Source organism: Triturus cristatus, chromosome 9, assembly GCF_964204655.1.
Source record: "Triturus cristatus chromosome 9, aTriCri1.1, whole genome shotgun sequence".
Lineage (NCBI taxonomy): Eukaryota > Metazoa > Chordata > Amphibia > Caudata > Salamandridae > Triturus > Triturus cristatus.
In genome coordinates, this window is record NC_140592.1 from 753,328,653 (window position 1) to 753,342,258 (window position 13,606).

Here is a 13,606-nt window from a genome sequence, read left to right on the forward strand (position 1 = left end):
CTGCTCTGTTCAGCTTTTGAGGAGATCGGCCTTGGTTCATCCCCGGACCGTCACCTACCCAGCCGGACTTTGGGCGCAGTTTTTCTCCCAGTCTGCCTGTCTCGCCCACCCCTCCATCGTGTTTCTGTAGCTCTGCTTTTTCCTTGTCTGCTATTTATCTATCTGTTCCCATTTAGCACTCTTTCTTTCTTTGTCTTACTTCCTTTGCTCCTATCCCCTCTCACCTGAATCTTTCCCCTAGCCCGCTACACCGCTTAGCCCCCTATCCTTTTGTGCCCTTTGACTAAGCACTCCTTCTCCTCTTGTTGGGGAAAGATCCAATATTTATAATCTGGAGTCTCAGCGAACCCGCTGAGAGAGTCCACAGCACCTAGGGAGCCACTCACACTTGAGGTATGGTATGGCACCCCTTGCCAAAGCACTCCCTCTACCCTTTTTGGGGAAGGATCCAGTATGTAGGCCTTGGAGTCTCAGAGACCCCTCTGAGAGAGTCCACTGCGTATAGGGAGCCTCTCGCAACAGAGATGGGGAAATGATACCACTTCCCCTGGGATCACAGCTTACTGGACCTTGGACGCAGCTCTGACTCGTCTACCGGTTTGTGTCCCAGTCACCCTCCCCCTACTCTTTCCATGCTGGGTCTCTCACCCATCCCTCCTCTTTGCCTCCATTCTCTGTCTACTTCCCCTGCTCTTACCCCCCTCCCCTGAATCTCTCCCCTTGCCTGCTTTTTCCCTTATGTATATGTCCTTTTTGTTGGTCTCGACCTTTCTTGTCACTATGTTGCCAGGCTCTAATAACTGTGTAACCTTTGTAATGATGTAACCTGCAATTATGGTCTGATACTCATGTAAAGCGCTCTGATACCTCCGGGTCTAGCCAGCGCTATATAAAACCTTTAAAATAAAATAAAATTAAAATAAAAGTTCAAGGCTGTCTTGATAAAGTTGTCACTTCTCCTGTTAAAGTCAATGACTGGGTTCGTGTGAAGAAAGGTAGGTTTGTCAAATCTGGGGAATCTCGCTTTTCTCATCCTTTGAAAGTGGTTCGTGTTGGTCGTCAGGTGGTTGAATTGTCTGATGGAAACGTTTGGAGTTTTTTCAAAGTGGTGAAGATTCCTCAGTGGTTGTGGCCTGATAGAAGGTTTGCTGTATCTACCGATATATCGTCACCTACAATTTCTTACAACAAAACAAATTGGAGAAAGTCTATTTCTTCAAAAGATGGAATTCTGAATAATCGCCATGTACAAAGATCTCGGCAATGCCCTGTTTGGTATAAGGATTATTATGTGAGCAATTGATGTTTTCTGTATTTTTTATCATAGTTATTTATTCATGTATACTGTAAACATGTTTTTTTATTCACTTACATATGTAACTCGTGTGTGGTATTTAATGCTTACAGCACACATGTTCTCATTTATTTACATATGTTATTTCTTTAATGTTTTTCTTTTGTTTGCCAACAAAGAGGAATGTATGGTGTCTTGCCAAACCTTCTGGAATCTGGAACACCTCTTGTGCTCAAGATTCCAGAAAAGACAGTTTGACCCAGGCTTACTTGTTGGACATATTTCTTTATTCTCCTGAAGAATAACTAATTTTACCTTTGATGAAGCGTGCTGAGCCGTCTCTTCATTACACAGCCATCCTGCCTGCAACAGCTGGTAAGAGAAATTCCTTTAAGAAAATAGTGCCTGCAGACAGTTAATGAAACCTGTGGAGTAACAACCCAAGTAAATGGGCCAGTCCTCGTGGGAGGTTACAAAAAATATAAAAGGCGGTACCAAGGAGGGACTATTAAACCTAATCACGAATCAAACCCAACCATTTAGAAAGGACAGTAACAGGATCCTATTGAAAGTTGGGCGGGGGAAAGGGGCGTAGCTTCAATTCCATACCTGAATACAGCATGTCTCGAAGAAACAGCGCAAGTGATGCCTAGGTGAGACCTAAAAAAATAAAAGTGGAGAAACGCAACCTAAAAATATAAAAGTGGAGAAAGGCGTACATAAACTTCGTCTTGTGTCCTTAAAAGAATTGAAACGCTTTCAATAGCTGGGAAATTTTACATGTATTTGGATTTTTATTATTCTTTCCTGTATAATCAATGATTAGGAGTTAGGAATGTCCTTGCACGCTCGATAGAGAATTAAATCCCACCGAGTATTAAGCTTTTATAAAGGAATCGATTGTCCATGAGTAACAACCGTGTAGGCTAACAAGCAATCACATAAGCGGATACTTATTTTATTTGTGGTGAAAAAGTGTGGAGATCTTGGATTGGTTGCAGGAGCCTTTGTCATAATGCACAGAAGCTGCGAGTGGCCTTATCGTGTCCGTCGATTGGCCGAAGAAGCCTTTGCGATTTCTTGATTGGGTCAGTTCCTCTCTAGCCCGCACACGTCCTTGGCACATCATTTCGCTGTTGCTCATCCCGTAAGTGACGTCATGTAAGTGGTGAAACGCTGTCAGAATATTTGGAGAAGGTCTCTGAACATTCAATTGTATCGGTGGGTACTTTAGGGATTCATTCCTCCGACTACTCCACTGAGCAGCTTTTGTTGCGCGCCCAGAGCCACTCGGACTGTGAAATGGTCATGAGCTCGTCATCTCCTGCAACCCCCCTCCCTCCTGCCGCTCGTGAACACCACGGCTCCATGCCCGGGACTAGGCCCCACCCCTGAAAGCTACCGATATCCGCCCCTTTCGTGCGCTGTGTTTAGTACGACCACCTTGGCTTCAGCTTCCAACGACCCCTCTCTTCTGCGATATCTCCGCCTCTGTCGTTGCTTTGTATGTGGTGAGTGCTACTCGCTTCTCTCACCTGTTTAGAAGGATGCGCCCTGGTACGCGTGGGTGGGGCTGAGCTCCTGCTGAGTATTGCACCGCAACCACTCTTGTGTAGTTGTGGGGCCGGACCACCCTGCTTTCTGCACGGGGCGGGGCTGACCATTGCTCTTCGAGGCTGCGTCCGGTTCCTTCTCATGCTAAACAAACTCCCCTCTGAGGGGATGATGCCACCTTTGCATGTGTGACTTGTCTGTGTGTAGGGTCCGAGTGCCCAGTCGCCCAGCCGCCCAGCTGAGGCGTGAGGATGTGTTGTTAATGATTCAAGTCTGCGTAGATGTAAACTAACAGTACCCTATAATTAGGGCTACTGCAATGATGTGGAAGGGGAGGACCAATTTATGCGACAATAAAAGGCAAATAATACGAATCTAGCTGGTCTAATGCGCCAAATCATTCGCGTTAATTTAACCCCTATGTCGAGTAGTCTGCAATGGAAGTTAACCTCTGCAGGGGTCTTTCTTGTGGCAAGAGGCATGGTAGTGTTTTTATGTGCAACTTTTGGCCCTTTCAAGGTAGAAACATTTATGTGTTAGAAATTAATCTACAAATCTTGGACCAGATGATGAATTCTGTAGCAAATCCAGAATTATGCAGATAATTATGTGACCAGTTACTTCTATTGGCCCGGCCTACAAGTTGTCCGATAACTCCGTTTACCGATGACACCGTGTTCGATTCCTGGCTTTTCTTAACATGGTGCTTATAGTTATAGTCTTGATTCATAACAGCAGAACCAATGGGACTAAAGCAGCTGAAAACAAAGGTTTTTTAAAAGGAATGATAACTAATAGTAAATGAACATGTGACGAGGAGATAGATTTATTTGGAGAATAGCACTAGCGATGCAGCTCTGGATGAAGAAAGGGGATAACCGACAACAATGGCTTGCTCGGAGCTTGACACTATAAAGAGCTGTACTTTATGAAGGGTGACCTCATTCACCACATTGCAATCACTACTCAAGCCCGGGACAAGAACATGGGGTTCCTGTTTACGTGGAGGCATGTGGTAGCCTTACTTATAACAGTCTATTTATTTGATTATTTACTGCCATTTTTTCTGTATAGCTAAGGTAATCTAAGAGGATATGAGAGTGCTTCACATAGGAATAGGAAGCTTACCATAGGTATTTTTTTTAGTGTCCCTGAGCAAAGGAAACCAGTGTATGTGCAAGGCATTTTATCGGTACGCAAGCAGAATTCCATGAGGACAATATATATGCACCAGCTACAGATCTGGATTTTGTCCACATAGCTCGCTGCTCGAAAGGTGGGTTCAGTGGCGCTGTAAGTAGTATGTGGTTATAGTGAATGTCTGTGGTTTATTTGAAGAGTGAGTATAAGAACCAATAAGAATGTGGTCAGCAGTTCTAGAAGTAAGTGTTTAAAAAAAAAAAAAATGCCAGTGGATGCGAAAGATTTCTTGTATGGAGGCATGCCGTTCTAACTTTTCGGAGCAAACTCTGAAAAGGAGTCGGTTCGGGTGGAGGTTTTGTAACAACAAATTGTTTTTAATTTGAATTTAGTGTCTGCGTCTACCTAAGAGCAATCATTTTGTTGTTATGATAATAAAAGATGTTTAGTTTCAGAGCATGTGATTTCATTAAGTACTACTGGGAAATGGCCAAATTAACAGTGATACAGATTGGAGTTCCAATTACAAGACTTGATATTCCCAGTGCTTTTGTGACTGGTTTTAAAATGTTTTTGCTGCTGAACACCTTGTTTGATTTAATTCGCTTTAGCTTGTCTTAACAATTATTTTATTTCTGAAGATGGTAAAGTTAGTTGTCTAATACAAAAGTTCCACTCGGAGCAAAGGTGTAGAAGGCGTTCTTTTTCTGTATTGCTTTCGGACTTGGAGCTGATTTACAGGAATTCCAGTAGTCTTAGTTTTTGTCTGATCATCTAGCTTTGTATTCTGAAAAGTCATTCTCTTTAGATGTTTATCATGATACTTGTGTTAATACTTTCATAAATATACATATTGGTGTTAAGAAGAACCCAATGAGTCTTAGTTCTCAGAGAGGTTCAAGATCTAAGTCACACAAGGTTGGGGTTAACGCTGATCACTGTGGGACCCTTCAAGGCCTTTTAACAGGGTACAGGTGGAATAATTTATTTTTACCATGTGACAATAATTAGGTAGATACAATTGAAATATTGAAGAACTAACCATCCTATCCAGACCGAAGAGTGAGGCAAAAGACATAATAGTTCTCTAAGAGTTTGAGTGGCTTAATATAGTTGTTTTGGCACACAGTTCTCCAAGATTTTCACTACAAACACTAGAGCAGCAATGGGATGCTGCTTTTTGTTTCAGTTAGGATTAGCATTGGGGTGCTTGAGAATTGAGCCGATTATTCCAATTTTTAGGGTGGTGTGAATAGGGCCTTTGACAAGGGGGACGAGTTTATAATGTTCTTCCATCTGAAAGGTAGGGCGGTGATTCATGGGTGATTCCTGATTAAACTTGAGCGAATTGGTCAAATTGATAACTTGGAGGCTTAGTTGAGGTGATTATATTTTCTAGGTAATTATTGGAGTGTGGGAGTAAAGGATGTCAATTTTGTTTAGTGTTTTTGTTTAATTAGGTTTAAATCAGAAGATACCAAACAGCTGATTTGGAAAAAAAGAAAAAAACATTTTAATGACATTCTAGTTTACATGTCATATTCCACACTATTTCAGCAGTACATTGAAGGCGTATTATACAATAAGCGTTTGAAAATCATAAACCAACTAAGCAGTTCACACTAATACCATCCTAACAGTCATAGAGTCACCCATTTGGCACAAGAACCCTAGTTTGCTGCACTCCAGTCAGCACACGTTGGTTATGTATCGACTCAAAGATGCTTTGCCTCCTCCATTATTTCAACTCCGACCCAGAACCCAATAGGCAATGATCAGACCAAGTATTAACATCAGCCCTCAATATGAGCAGAGCATAAAACCACTTGATCGAAGGGTCCTAGTATCAAAGTGTAAATCATGCTAGTCCAGACAAGTACATCTTCAGCCAACTGCTCATCCCTCTGTACTTTTTTTCATATAGATTTCCTTGGCTATGGGCTACTCCGCCTTATCCCTAAGCTGGTAGCAAAGGATGGTGGCCTGCTGCTCGTCCATCTAATGGCCACCCTTGTGTTGACCAGAACTGATCCCAGTAAACTTAATTTCCTACTGAGCTTTTTTTCTCTTCTTTTTTTCCCCCAGGAATCGTGCCCAGCACGGATTGTTTCATTTGGAGGGCTATATTCCACACAGTAGCTGTGGTCAACTCATGGCCACCAGTCCTGCCAGTAGCCGCGTATCACAGGGCAGTTCCATTTAATGTGGAGAAAATAAGCCTCACTTTCAAAACCCTGAGAGCATCTGGAGGTATGGTCTGGATACTTTTTGTGCAGTTTAGGTGGAGACAAATATGTTATATGAGCATAATTATGCAAGTGCAGTCGATAACCTTTTGTTTATATTTATGTTAGATTGGTAGGGCTTATTTGTGATAACTGCAATTTCTTTTCAGATTTTATATACTTTATTATTGAAGAATTCTGCTTCGTCATTACAGCAAGTGTCTTGTAGGCAAGCAATTGTTCTGAGCGGGTAAACATCCATTACAAGGCTGCCATTACATCGCACTCCTTTTACAACGCAACTGCCTTTACATCGCATGTCACTACAACGCATGCCATGACAACGCATTATAAGGTAAATAATGGAGATTTTTTAGTGTTAGGGTGGGTATGGGTTTTGGGGTAGATGGGAATAATAATTTTTACCCCTACACTATCCAACACTTTCTCTACTGTTGCACTCACTGGAGTGGGAATAGTAATTTTTACCCCCACTCTATCCAACACTTACCCTACTGTTGCACTCACTGGAGTGGGAATTGTAATTTTTACCCCTACACTGTCCAACACTTACCCTTTTGTTGCCCTAAAAGTATTATGGATTGTAATGGTATGCGTTGTAATGGTAGTTTTGAAAAATTTGTTGTAATGGCATGCGTTGTAAAATCATGCAATGTAATGGTAGTTGTGATGTAAAAACCGTGTTGTAAAACCATGCGTTGTAATTGTTTGCGTTGTAACATCATATATTCTTCTGAGCGGGTTAGAGGTCCGAGTTTTTAATTTTTCTAATATGATTGGGGGTTTGCTTCTTTAATTTGGTTAGCTTTAGTGCTCAAGATTTTATTGCTGTTTTTTAAAACTTGTTTAGAGTTAGAGTAGGTTGCCTCCTCCATTTACTTTTTTTTTTTTAGAAATGTCTGGTTTCTGCTGTCAGTGATTAAACTTGGTGAGGGCTATCTATTGTTAACCCATTTTTTCTTAAATTCTCTTTTTTTTGTATTTTGCTGTAGGTTTGTCCACGATTGTTGAGATGGAAGAATTCTAGTTTTTATATTGGGGATCAAGGAAACTAGGGCCTAATTGTCCTAGACAAAGTGAGCACTACCTAAGGCACTCAATCTTGAGTGTATCACATATTGTAATGCCAATATTAAATACAGTTTATCAGTTTTAAATAGTTGGTCCTCATAAACATAAATTAGATGCTATAATCCAAAAGTCCAAAAAAGAAACTGAAGTTCAATGTTGGCCGATGCTTTTTTTTATTGTGAAGCAAAATTCATAAGCGATGAGAAACTTCAAAATCATAATACGGTGGCTTGACAAGCATGGAGAAAAACATTCCCGATGCATTTCAGGTGTTCAACGCACCCTTCTTCAGAAGAAATCTAAAATAAGCATATACATTGTGAATACACACATATATAGCTTCTCATTTCCAATAATGACTATGCTGGCCTTTCAATATCCGGAAGAAGAACGAACGAATGAATGAATCAAAAAATAGAAAAATCTTTGAGTAATAGAACCAAGGAAACCACTGTGGTATTATCAGAACTCTACTTTCAGGATCCCGGTGAATTAATAAAGTCAAACTGACTAAGTGGAGAAAGGGAAAAACAAAAAGACAAGGTCACTACGCCACCACTCCGGTAGATTATGCGATTACAAGTCTTAGTGAGATTAGTGGTTGTGAGGATCACTTCTGTTAGTATACACTGGCTAAAGTAAGGAGATCTGTACCTCCTCTAGTCTGATGATGCCGAATGTAGCGCAATGATTCCTTCGTAAATGGAACTGGCCTGAACGGTGATGCGCAGGAATAATGCTGCTTGTATGCTGAAAACTACACAATATCCAATTGTGTTATAAAATGCCGTCTAAGATAAATAGAAAGATAAATATCTTTTTGTTTATAAAAATCTCACCTGCCACTTTAATGGTGAGTCTATGAAGTGGTCTATGATATAAGCCGAAACTTTACGCATCAATGAAAAACTTCTGCGTGTAGCCTGCACTAAAATTGATTTGGAAACCAAACTCAAAGGGTTGAATGACATAAACCCCAGAATCCAATTTACATACACTTTGGATATACAGAGGATTTCATATTTGGACTTTAGTGTTGAATTGCATGGTACAGCTATTGCCACTACGGTGTTTAAAAAATCCACAGATCGCAACAACCCTTTACTGTTCAGCAGCTTTCATCCAGATACCTTAAAGAAACATCTTCCCTATTCTTAATTTTTGAGGATTAAGCGCATTTCATCAGACAATGAGCAGTACAGATCAGCACTTACAGAATCTAAAAAGAGTTTCCTAGACCGGGGCTATCCCATTGATATAGTGGAGGCATCCGCTAGACAGGCAGAAGAGATCCCAAGAGAGTCATTACTCGAGAAAAAAGAGAAATAAACACATCAAAGAGAAGTGTTTGTATCCACATTCTCGACTTAATTGGCAGCTATAGAAAGAATCATCTTACGTCCATGGGATCTGTTACAATCAGAACCTGACTTTAGAAATCTCTTTCAGGATCCTCCAATCTTTGCGTATAAGAGATCTAACAATCTTCGAGAACTACTTCCAAAAAAATCTTTGACCGGCTCAGAACAACACAAAGGTATGCAAAAATGCGACAATTGTTCACTTTACAATAATGTCCTTACCGAGACATCCATATCACACCCATGGTCAGGGAACCTATAGACTTGAGGTTCACCGCTAATTGCAATACTCCGAGTGTTATTTATGTGATCCGCTGTCCGTGCGCTTTATTTTATGTAGGGAAAACAGGAAGAGCATTGAGGACACGTATAACAGAACATAAAAGTAGAATCCGAACAAGAGCATTGCATTCACCTTTAGCCAGTCACTGAATAGCCGCACATCATTCCATAGCACAACTTAGATTTTCTGTACTAGAAGTTGTGACACAAAGGAACGATAGAGACATGTCTAAATACATCACCCAAAGGGACATTTTCAGGATCAGACATTTGGACACCATGATCCCCAAAGGGTTGAATGATAAATTGGAATTATCTTGTTTCCTTTAGGGTTAGCCGTGTGTATTGACACGGAGTTTTTATTTCTTTATTTATTATTAATGAATATTTCAACTTATGTTTTCCGTGGTATTATCAGATATCACTAAAAAATCTTTTCATCACCATCAGCACTTTGATTATTTGTTAATTTTTGTAGGTTCACAATGAATCAGATGGTATACTGGCAAATTCTTGGGATTATGTTGATGAATGAGCTGAAAGATGTAAAAATGATGAATAGCTCGTCCTACAATCTGTTGCATATATAAGCTTGTTTTATTATTTCAAGAGGATTGTTTACATGAAAATGTTGGAACAAATCACAATTGGATGTATGGTAGTATTTTCTGTGTCTGCTCCTATAAAAAAAATGGATTCTGAACATGTTCTATTTGTTAATATTCTTGCAGGCAAACTATCTAAATTTTTTTTTTTTTTTTAAAGTTGAAACACAACCAGGTGATGGAGATTCTGCAAACACATGTTGCTGACTAATTTAGAGTTATCACTGGAGGCATGTTTTTCATTGTATTTCTTCACTTGATAGTATGATCATTATACAACAATTGACTTGAGTGGCAGCGATTTAAGTGTTTCAGAAACTACTCGTGTATTACCATGATCGCATGTAATCGTGCAACTATGATATTTTTTTAACTTTGAGAAAATCATTTTATGTATTCAATTGTACTTAAGGATAATGTCTTTCCTTTTTCTTTCCTTTCGTTTCATTTTGGCTTATTATGCTAGCGGTAACTTATATTTCACTTTACTAACCACTAGATCTATATGGCTACCACGTTACTCAGCCATTACAGTAGAAGCGCACGTCCCCTTTCTATGTCTATTATCACAGACGCCCTCCGAGAATTTCTCGGCGTTCGCGGGAAATAAACGCCATATACTGGTGAAGTCTTAGGCACTGCCTGGTTCTGGTGAGCGGTTTTTCAAGAGGGCTGTACTCTGATCTCGACAGTTTCAAAGCAAGGAAGTTGAGAGTATTTCAAGAATTATCTTCATTTAGTCTACATGAATAGGCAACTGATAGTTGGCCTATTCTTTTTATTATGCGTACAGATTTATTCTCTGCTTGTTCAGAGTTTGTTTCATCTACCGAATAGTCGGAGCTCACACTAAGAGGTGAGCGACATTGACTAAGATCACAGTGGTGTTTTTTTGGGGTAGAGTATTCTATACCATTCACGGCACTAAGTTTCACATTGTTATTTTTGGGCAGGCTACACGCAGAAGTTTTTCATTGATGCGTAAAGTTTCGGCTTAAATCAGACTAGAGGAGGTACAGATCTCCTTACTTTAGCCAGTGTATACTAACAGAAGTGATCCTCACAACCACTAATCTCACTAAAACTTGTAATCGCATAATCTACCGGAGTGGTGGCGTAGTGACCTTGTCTTTTTGTTTTTCCCTTTCTCCACTTAGTCAGTTTGACTTTATTAATTCACCGGGATCCTGAAAGTAGAGTGCTGGTAATAACTAACTGGTTTCCTTGGTTCTATTACTCAAAGAAAGATTTTTCTATTTTTTGATTCAGTCATTCGTTCGTTCTTCTTCCGGATATTGAAAGGCCAGCATAGTCAGTCATTATTGGAAATGAGAAGCTATATATGTGTGTATTCACAATGTATCATAGATCACTTCATAGACTCGCCATTAAAGTGGCAGCTGAGATTTTTATAAACAAAAAGATATTTATCTTGGATAGCATTTTATAACGCAATTGGATATTGTGTAGTTTTCAGCATATAAGCAGCATTATTCCTGCGCATCACCGTTCAGGCCAGTTCCATTTACGAAGGAATCATTGCGTTACATTCGGCATCATCAGACTAGAGGAGGTACAGATCTCCTTACTTTAGCCAGTGTATACTAACAGAAGTGATCCTCACAACCACTAATCTCACTAAAACTTGTAATCGCATAATCTACCGGAGTGGTGGCGTAGTGACCTTGTCTTTTTGTTTTTCCCTTTCTCCACTTAGTCAGTTTGACTTTATTAATTCACCGGGATCCTGAAAGTAGAGTTCTGGTAATAACTAACTGGTTTCCTTGGTTCTATTACTCAAAGAAAGATTTTTCTATTTTTTGATTCAGTCATTCGTTCGTTCTTCTTCCGGATATTGAAAGGCCAGCATAGTCAGTCATTATTGGAAATGAGAAGCTATATATGTGTGTATTCACAATGTATATGTTTATTTTAGATTTCCTCCTGAAGAAGGGTGCGTAGAACACCCGAAATGCATTGGGAATGTTTTTCTCCATGATTGTCAAACCACCGTATTATGATTTTGAAGTTTCTCATTGCTCATGAATTTCGCTTCAGAATAAAGAAGCATCGGACAACATTGAACTTCAGTTTCTTTTTTGAACTTTTGGATTATAGCATCTAATTTATGTTTATGAGGACCAACTATTTAAAACTGATTAACTGTATTTAATATTGGCAGTACAATATGTGATACACTCAAGATCGAGTGCCTTAGGTAGTGCTCACTTTGTCTGGGACAATTAGGCCCTAGTTTCCCTTCTCCTTTAGAAATGGTGGTAGGGTGGAACCACCTCAAAGAGAGCACACCAATTGTGATTATTTTTGGAGCACTACGTTTATTTGATTAGCATTGGATTTTGAGTGCACCACAGCTGTCATCACACACGTTATATTAGGGATCAGGCATTCCCCAGTTTAAGAGTGTTTTGGTATAGAGAGCATTGCTACTCTTCCAGAGAAATGTTTTTGAGCTTCTCACCTAGTCAAATTTTCACTAAAGTTTTGATTTTGGGGGATCTTTATTCTCTTCATCACTGCCATCCAAAAGAAGTGATGCAACAGTCAGTTTTGATAGGTTATTCTAGGGGTCCATTAATAATGACACCCAGAGTGGTTTTTTTCAAGTGAGTATGTTTGTTTTGAAAGCTGAACTGAGTTGCTTCGAAATAAGAAATATGGTGTTGCTTTTACTGAAGAATTTATTCCTGTGTTGCCAAGCAGTCGGTGGTGGTCAAATCATTGAATTCTAGTAGTGTGAGATCAGTCGTACTTCAGTGATGGCGTTCTTATTACCTAGGAGGGGTATCTTAAATTATAAGCATCCAAAAGATTGGGTGTGCAGAGGTACCTGCAGTGCCATGTAATGATAACTTTGTGTCTGAGTCTACTTTCTCTAGCCTATACTTTTGCAGTATTTATATACTGGTGGAATCATGAGGTCCATGTGGGGGTGAGCTGAGTGCACAAGACAAATCTTCTTTACAAATGAGATGTCAGGCTTGTGTTCAGTGATCATGTTTGCATTAAATTCTGTATTTACTGCAGCCAAGCGTTTCAGAGGAGTGTGCTTTACTTTGGTTACAGGGCTTTGGCAGTTATTTGTAGTCACTCTGTTTTATGAGAGGTTACTTAGATAGGTTCCTCTCTGACTATTGTTGGTAATTGACTCCTGTTTCTTGGATTCTCTTTGACTGATCCTGATGAAAGGGTGTTTGTTTGGCTGTTAAACTAATGTCAGATAAGTTTGTTTTTGTGGGGTTTATTTTGTGAAGCGTAGGATTGGGATTAGATCGAATTTATTGAGGGACCCCACTTTGAGGAGGTGGCACACAGAGGATTGGTAGTTAATAAAGAGGTTTAGTCAGGCGTTTTCATGCAGTTTGCTCTTCAACTGCTTGTGCATCCTGAGGAGTTTTTGTTGCTGTAAGAAGTATTATGGTGGAATGAGTTTGTCTGCTAGAGGTTTAGTAGTATCCCTGTATGCTTTGGTTGGGCCACAAGGATTTTTGTATTCTGTTTTGTCATGGAAGTGTAAGAGGGCTTCTAGATGATCGTGTATTGGAGTGCAATATTTTTTTTTATAAACCAATATTTGTCATGGTTTTACAGCTCATACAATAAGGCTTCAGAGCGTCTTGCATGGGAGTACATTAGGTGGTATAAGTGGGTGTAGGTTGGATGAGTTAGCGGTTTTTAGGTGAAAGAGGGTGGAGCTATCCATTTCTTTTCCCCTTTTGGAGTTATTGTCAAGCAAGAGTTCAGAGGTTGTGGTGGTGGGAGTAAATTATACATTTGTATTATGCATGTAGTTAAACAGTTGTTATTGTTTTGCAGATATAATCTTGACTGTTCTTCAGAAGGTTTAATATTCAAATTTGTTGTTTTCAGAATTTGGGGTGTCACAAGTAGAATTAAATATTGTGGTCGTGATGAGTTGGGTAGCAGTAGTCTTATTGTTGAGTAAATCTTTAAGTGTCTTGAATATCATTGCGCATAGGTACAGCTATCAGATGATTGCACCATTATTATGTAAATTGATGTAGACGTTTT

At 39.7% G+C, this 13,606-nt stretch overlaps 1 protein-coding gene across 6 annotated transcripts in view; it reads left to right on the top strand.

Moving 5' to 3' along the window:
- Positions 1 to 2,321: 2,321 nt before the first annotated feature.
- Positions 2,322 to 13,606, top strand: part of ZBTB3 (zinc finger and BTB domain containing 3) — an 83,234-nt gene continuing 71,949 nt past the window's right edge. The window contains exons 1-2 of one of the 6 annotated variants that reach the window (XM_085626061.1): positions 2,322 to 2,441; positions 6,074 to 6,238. The gene's annotated coding sequence lies outside the window, so the exon portion shown is untranslated. Of the gene's footprint in view, positions 2,516 to 2,667; positions 2,806 to 2,941; positions 4,125 to 6,073; positions 6,239 to 13,606 lie in introns of those variants that run through there. The other 5 variants (XM_085626058.1, XM_085626060.1, XM_085626057.1 and 2 more) reach the window with 5 other exon arrangements.